Source organism: Prionailurus bengalensis, chromosome E3 (assembly GCF_016509475.1).
Source record: "Prionailurus bengalensis isolate Pbe53 chromosome E3, Fcat_Pben_1.1_paternal_pri, whole genome shotgun sequence".
NCBI classification, from domain to species: Eukaryota; Metazoa; Chordata; class Mammalia; order Carnivora; family Felidae; genus Prionailurus; species Prionailurus bengalensis.
In genome coordinates, this window is record NC_057357.1 from 41,469,842 (window position 1) to 41,478,089 (window position 8,248).

Below are 8,248 nucleotides of genomic sequence, written 5' to 3' on the forward strand. Positions count from 1 at the left end.
GAGTTTATTTTTGACTGAGTTGCAGGGGTGATTTATTCCTTTTTTTTTAAATTTATTTGTAACGTTTATTTATTTTTGAGAGAGAGAGAGAGAGAGACAGAGCGTGAGCAGGGGAGGGGCAGAGAGAGAGGGGGCACAGAATCCGAAGCAGCTCCAGGCTCCGAGCTGTCAGCACAGAGCCCCACGCGGGGCTCGAACCCCCGAACCTTGAGATCATGACCTGAGGGGAAGTCGGAGGCTTAACCACCTGAGCTAGCCAGGCGCCCCGAGGGGTGATTTATTCTTATATTATCTTCGTATTCTTATTCAATGCACATCTTGCCCTAGTGGGGCTTTATGTTTATTCATTTTTGAGAAAGAGACAGAGCGTGAGTAGGGGAGGAGCAGAGAGAGGGAGACATGCAGCGTCAGCACAGAGCCCGTCGCTGGGTTCGAACTCACAAACCGCGAGATCACGACCTAAGCGGAAGTCGGAGGCTCAACCGACTGAACCACCCAGGTGTCCCTCCCTATTGGGGCTTTTACTTGATGTTTCTTTCTTGGAGATTATTCTTCTATTGAAATGTAATTGACAGTTGTGTTGGAGTCTGTAATTGGCCATCCCTCCTGTAATGGAGGTTGAGTGACAGGTCCCACTTCCGACCTCCTGACTCCACTTTAATGAGGTTTCCCTTCATTAATTTTTACAAGACAGTTTTTCACTCTTAGTGTAGACATTTACAGGTATAAATCTCCCTCTAAACACTGCTTCTGCTCTATTGCATAACTTTTTATTTATGTATTTAAAAAATTTTTTTTAATGTTTATTTATTTTTGAGAGAGAGACAGAGACAGAGTGCGAGCAGGGGAGGGGCAGAGAGGGAGGGAGACACAGAATCCGAAGCAGACTCCAGGCTCTGAGCTGTCAGCACAGAGCCCGACGGGGGGCTCGAACCAACAATGAGATCATGACCTGAGCGGAAGTCGGACACTTAACCGACTGAGCCACCCAGCGCCCCTCTATTGTATAACTTTTTATATGTGTGCCTTCATTTGCATTCATCTCAAAGTATTTCTCAGATTTCCCTTTTGATTTCTTACACCCTGAAAGCTACAAATCATTGTTGACAGAAATTAAAGAAGATTTAAATAAATTGAGGAAAATCCCATGTTTATGGTTTGGAAGACTTAACCTTGTTAAGGTGGCAATACTCCTTACCCGATCTAGATGTACATAAAAATAAGTTTCAGGCATATGAAAGACCGAAATATGAAAGGAAAATCTATATAAACCTTTTAGAAGATGGGAAAATATATTCACAGTCTTCTGTGGGGAAGAGTTTGTTTAGGCACAAAAAGCACTCATTATAAAGGAAAAGAGTGACACCATGAAGATATCACAAGAGACAAAATCCAAACACTGACAACGCCAATTGTTGATAAAAAATGTGGAACAGCAGGAATTCTCCCTGGCTGCTGGTGGAAATGAAGGGTGGTGGTGAGGCCGCTCTGGAAGATAGTTTGGCGGTTTCTTAGGAAACTAAACACATGATCCAGCAATCATGCTCCCTGGTGTTTATTCAAATGAGTTGAAAATTTACATACACAAAAATCTGCACATAGATATTTATAGCAGCTTTATTCACAATTGCCAAACTTGGAAGCAACCAAGGTGTCCTTCGGTGGGGTGAATGGATACACATTCTGTGATGCATCCCTACCAGTGATATTATTCAGCAATAAAAAGCATGAGCTATCAGGGTGCCTGGGGGGCTCAGTTGGTTGAGCGTCCACCTTGGCTCAGGGCACGCTCTCACAGTTCGTGGGTGGGAGCCCCGCGTGGGGCTCTGTGCTGACAGCTTGGAGCCTGGAGCCTGCTTCGGATTCCGTGTCTCCCTCTCTCTCTGCCCCTCCCCACTCACGCTCTGTCTCTCTCTCTCTCTCAAAAATAAACATTAAAATAAATAAATAAATAAATAAATAAATAAATAAATAAATAAATAAAAGGGTAACTCTATACCCAACGTGGGGCTCAAACTCATGATTCTGAGATCCAGTGTCACACGTTCCACCAACTCAACCAGGGGGCACCCCATCTGTTCATCTATCGATGGACACTTGGGCTGCTTCCATATCTTGGCTAGTCTTGTTTTGTTCTATTTTTTTAATTTGATTTGAGAGAGGGGGAGAACGAACAGGGGACAGAAAGAGAAGGGGTCAGAAGATCTGACGCGGGGCTCTGTGCTGACAGCAGAGAGCCCCATGTGGGGCTCAAACTCAGGAACTGTGAGATCATGACCTGAGCAAAAGTCCAACCAACCGGCTGAGCCACTGAGGTGCTCTTATTTTCTTTTTAGTAGGCTCCACACCCAACATGGGGTTTGAACTCACAACCCTGAGACCATGAGTTGCATGCTCTACCAACTGAGCCTGCCAGACATGCATCTTGGCTATTGTATATAATGCTGCAATAAACTTAGGGGTGCATGTATCTTTTTAAGTGAGTATCTTCATTTTCTTTGGGTAAATACCCAGCGGTGGATGTATGGGATCACATTAATTTTAGGGGGGGAAACTCCATACTGTTTTTTTTTTTTAAGTTTGTTTATTCATTTTGAGAGACACAGAGAGAGCATGCACGGGAGGGGCAGAGAGAGAGAGAGAGAGAGAGAGAGAGAGAGAGAGAGAGAGAGAGAGAATCGCAGACAGGCTCCACCATCAGCACAGAGCCCAACACGGGGCTTGATCCCATGAACCATGAGATTGTGACCTGAGCCAAAACCAACAGTTGGACACCTAACCATCTGAGCCACCCAGGCGCCCCTCCATACTGTTTTCCACACTGATTGCATCAGTTTGCATTCCAACCAACAGTGCACAAGGGTTCCCTTGTCTCCACATCCTCATCAACGCTTATTATTTCTTGTCTTTTTGATTCTGGCCATTCTGATAGGTGTGAGGAGATATCTCACTGTTGTTTTAATTAGTATTTCCCTGATGATGAATGATGTTGGGCACCTTTTCATGTATCTGTTGCCCAGCTGTATGTCTTCCTTGGAAAACTGTCTATTCAGGTCCTCTGCCCATTTTTAAATCCAATTATTATAAGTTTTTTGGTATTGAGTTGTATAAATTCTTTTTTCCTTCAAGTTCATTTGAGAGAGAGTGAGAGAGCACGAGTGAGGCAGAGGGGCAGAGAGAGAGGGACAGAGAATCCCAAGCAGCCTCTGCACTGTCAGCGCAGAGCCTGATGTGGGGCTCGATCACCAGACCATGAGATCATGACCTGAGCCGAAGTCAAGAGTTGGATGCTTAACCGACTGAGCCCCCCAGGTGCCCCTAAATTCTTCATATATTTTGGATATTAACCTCTTATCAGATATGTCATTGGCAAATATCTTCTCTCATTCAGTAGATTGTCTTGTTTTCATGTTGATGTTTTAGCCTGCTGTGCAAAAGCTTTTTATTTTGGTGTGGTCTCAATCGTTTATTTTTGCTTTTATTTCCCTCACTTGCAGAGACAGATCTAGAAAAATGTTGCTACGGCTGACGTCAAAGAAATTACTGCCTGTGTTCTCTTCTAGGGGCTTTTTGGTTTCACATCTCACATTTAGGTCTTTAATCCATTTTGAGTTTGTGTGTGGTGTAAGAAAGCGGTCCAGGTTCATTCCTGTGCATACAGCTGTCCAGTTTTCCCAGCACCATTTATTGAAAATGTTATTTTTACCCCGTTGTATATTTTTGCCTCCTTTTGTTGTAGATTAGTTGACCATACAAGCATGGGTTTATTTCCGGGCTTTCTATTCCATTTCATTGGTGTATGCATCTATTTTTGTCAGCATCATACCGTTTGAACCAAAAAAGACCCTGAGGAGCCAAAGTAATCTTAAGTGGGGGGGGGGGGGTGGAGAGGGGTGCCTGGGTGGCTCAGTTGGTTAAGCGTCTGACTCTTGATTTCAGCTCAGGTCATGATTTCACAGTTTGTGAGTTGGAGCCCTGCGCTGAGCTCCGCGATGACATTGTGGAGCCTACTTGAGATTCTGTCTCTCTCCCTCCCTCTCTGCCCTTCCCCTGCTCACACACTCTCTCTGTCTCTCAAAATAAATAAATAAACTTAAAAAAAAAAGAAAGAAAGAAGAAGGCAGGAGATATCACAATCCCGAGATTTCAAGTTACACCTCAAAGTGGTAATAACAATATAGTTAAATATATTTATTATTGTTACTGTATGTGTTAAGAAAACATCTATCTTTTTAGCATTTCTTATCATTCTAATTTTCTGGCAACACCCTATTCACTTTCTTTTATTTGAAAATGTCTTTATTTGGGCTATTCTTTTTTTTTAGAGTTTATTTACGTTTTTAGCGATCTCTGCACCCAACATGGGGCTTAAAATCACAACCCTGAGATCAAGAGTTGCACGCTCCACCGACTGAGCCAGCCAGGCACCCCTGTTTTATCTATTCTTTTTCTTGTTTCAACGTTTATTTATTTTTGGGACAGAGAGAGACAGAGCATGAACGGGAGAGGGGCAGAGAGAGAGGGAGACACAGAATTGGAAACAGGCTCCAGGCTCCGAGCCAACAGCCCAGAGCCCGACGCGGGGCTCGAACTCACGGACCACGAGATCGTGACCTGGCTGAAGTCGGACGCTTAACCGACTGCGCCACCCAGGCGCCCCTTGACTTGATGACTCTTATCCTACTTTTTACTTTCACAGTTTTTATTCTTACATAACAGTTTTAAAAAGTAACCTCTACCCCCAAAGTGGGACTCGAACTCACAACCCAGAGATCAAGAGTCAAGCGCTCGGGGCACCTGGGTGGCTCAGTTGGTTAGGCATCCAGCTCTTGATTTGGGCACAGGTCATGATCTCATAGTTCCTGAGGTCTAGTCTGCTTGGGATTCTCTCTGTTTCCCCTCTCTCTCTGCCCCTCCTCCCCTCACTCTCAAAAAAAAGAAAAGAAAAGAAAATAGTCCTGTGTTCTACGGACTGAACCACCTAGGTGCCCCTACTTACATAACATTTTTATAAAAATAAACAATGATTTTTTTTAATTTTTCTAAATGTTTACTTATTTTGAGAGACAGAGAACAAGTGGGGGAGGGGCAGAGAGAGAGAAGGAGAGAATCCCAAGCAGGCTCTGAGCTGTCAGTGCAGAGCCAGATGCAGTTCTCCAACCCATGAACTAACCGTGAGATCATGATCTGAGCTGAAATCAAGAGTGGGCCAGAGTAACTTTTCCTTCGTGATTCCCCAATTTCCTGTCCATATTGCTTAATTATTTCCCACCCTTTTGTTCTAAGGGCTGTGTTCTAAGTCCCTTAGAATTAATTTTTCTGTGTGATTTGAGGCGGAATACAAGAGCCCCTCTCGGGACAGGACCCTTCGCGGTGGGGGCCTCAGCTTCCTGTCTTTAAACTGAAGCCCTCTGAGGTGGGTCCTAGGGTTCTTCCCACTGCTAATGCTTTGGTCCTTAGCACAGATCTCCTGACTCCAGCCCAGGGCTCCAGGTCTGTCTACAAACTCACTTGCCCCCAGACACAGCACTGGGACAGGGTGTCTGTCACGTCCCCTCCTACCTGTGGAGCCTCATACTGCAGTGACACACTCAGGGGAGGCCCCCGGAGTGCGTCGCTCAGGCCAGGGCAGGAACAGCCTCCAGTGCTCAGTGCTGACCACAGCTGCTGTCCCAGCACGACTGACCCTGGGTCAGCACAGTGCTTGAAATCACGGCTCAGCAAAATCCCAGAACTGACCTCTGTCCCTTTAAATTGAGAACGGCCAGGGGTGAGGAGGGCCCAGCCTAGATCCCAAAGGAACAAAGAGTCTCTTTGATGGCTTCACACCTTGGCCTTTGTCCTCCCTGGGTCTCCACTCGCCACCCCACTTTCCAGCTTTCTGCGGTCAGTTTCTTCCTCCCTCCCTTCTTTAAACTCTCAACAACCCCCAACCCCCTGTCCCCAGCAGTACCAAATGCAAAAGATACAAACAGGTCAAGCCCCTCCTTCCAACCCTTGGCCACCAGGCTCCCTCCCTCAGAGTCATTCAGCATAACCTGCTGCCCGATGCATTCTATGCCTTTGGTGCGTGCAAATTAAAACCATTTCCCTACAAATACGGTAGCTTTCTGGACACATTGTTCCGCCCTTTTCTTTTATCAGCTAAAGGTGAGTCAGGTAGACCACCCCCAATCAGTACACAGAGTTTCCTGGTTTTCCTCTCACAGCCACACCGTATCAGGGTTTGGCCAGTGATGTGTTCGTGGTTTGAATACGCCATTCCCTAATGAGCAATACCCGTCTGTGTACTGAACCATAGGCAGCCTCACACCGTGTGAGCACCTCTGCAGGGAAGGCGCACAAAGGTGACCGAGGCAAAGCTATGTGCTCTTGTCACTCTGGTAGCTGAGTCCAGAGGCTTCTGGAAGCTGTCACTGCCGCTCACTGAATACAGGGATGACTGTGGGTCCACAATCTCACCCTGCCAGGTGATCAACCTTTTTCAACTCTGCAGGTTTGTTGGGTATAAATAAGACACGCATCTAGGTGCTTTTCAATTTGCATTTCTTGAAGGAGGGAGGTTGGAGCCCAGTCCTGTTCATTTGCATACCCTTTCCAGGAGGGTCCTTGGATTTATTGGAGGGTGGCACTTTGTTAGTGATTTGTAGGGGCTCTGCATTATTAAACTCTTTATTGTCAATCGTATTTAGATTGGCCATTTGCGATCGGAGTTGCAAGCCTGTCCTTCCCAATTCGTGGATTGTTTTTTTGACCTTGCTTAACGCAGTTTTGCTCCGCCGAAAGCTTTGAAAGCTTTGGTTTCAGGTAGTTGAATTTCTCAGTCTGCTTCTGGTCCTCGGATTGGAGGTCATGTTCAGAAATGCCTTCCCTTCCAGGGGACTCTGAAAAAGTTCCCCCAAGTTTCTTCTAGTCTCTCCATCATTTCTTTTTAATGCCTAAATCTAACTTGTTTGGAATCTAAGCCAATGTGAAGGGTGAGGGGTGAATCCCACTCACTGATGTGAATCACCACCTTAGAGTCCGAAATTCCCACATGTACACGAAGCCTTTTCATCTTTCCATAAAAGTTTTCTTCACACACACTTCTAGCGGCTTCCTGGTGTGAAGGGCGACCCTTGTAGCGGCTTCAAGGGCGGGAAGGCCTGGCCTGGGGAGCCCAGCTCTGAGGGGCTGGAGGCGCAGAGTCAAGATCCACGGAGGCAGAAAGGCGCGCAGGACTCACCTCTTGGTGGGCGCGAGTTTCCACCTGCTTCCTGCGCGCGGGGCCTCTCGGCCCACATCGCGCATCTCCCCCCTCACGGTTCAGGGAACCCAGACACGCGTAGCCTGGACCCCTAGAGACTGCAGGAAGCATTTGCGCCCCCCCCCCCCCCCCCGCCGCGCGTTCCAATTCACGTCCTGCCACTTTCCCTTCTGAATCCCTGGGTCCTCCCCTCTGCCCCCCCCCCTCGCCTCGTGCCCCTTAGGTCCCACGTCCCCCTCGCGTCCTCTTTCCCACGTCTCCAGCGCCTCCTCGGTCCCACGTTCCCCGCGTCCCCTCCTTCCCACGTCCCCGTGCCCCCTCGGTCCCACCTCCCCGCGCGTCCTCCGTCCCTCGTCCCCCGCGTCCTCTCCGTCCCACGTCCCCGTGCCCCCTCGGTCTGACGCACGTCCCCCGCGCCTTCTCCTTCCCACGTCCCCAGCGTCCCCTCGGTCCCACGTCCCCCGCGCCTCCTCGGTCCCACGTCCCCCGCGCGCCCTCCGTCCCACGTCAGCCGCGCGCCCCACTCGGTCCCGCTCAAGCCCTCTGCCCGCCCACCCGTGTCCCCTCGGTCCTCTGCCCCCGCGCGCCCCCTCGGTCCCACGTCCCTCGCGCCCCCTCCCTCCCGCGACTCCCCCGCGCCCTCGGTCCCACGTCCCCCGCGCGTCCCGCGTGACCCTCCACCCTATCTCGCCCTGCCTCCCGCATCTGCGCGCACGGCCGTGGGTCGGCGTTCCCCTAAGTCTGCGACCTCCCCCAGCGCCCCCTCCGTCCCCACGTTGCCCTCCGCCCGCCTCGGCCCCCAGCCCGCATCCTTTCTGCGACCCCGGTCCCCCGGTCAGGCTCGGGCAGGGCACGGCACCCGCGGGGCGGGGCCTCGCAGGCGGAAGTGCCCGGGGCGCCGGCGGCTGGGACCGGCCGGGACGATGGGAGCCCGGGGCAGAAGCGGCGGCGGGGGCCGCAGTGGCGGCGGAGGCTGCCCGGGCGGCGGCGGGGGCGGGCGGC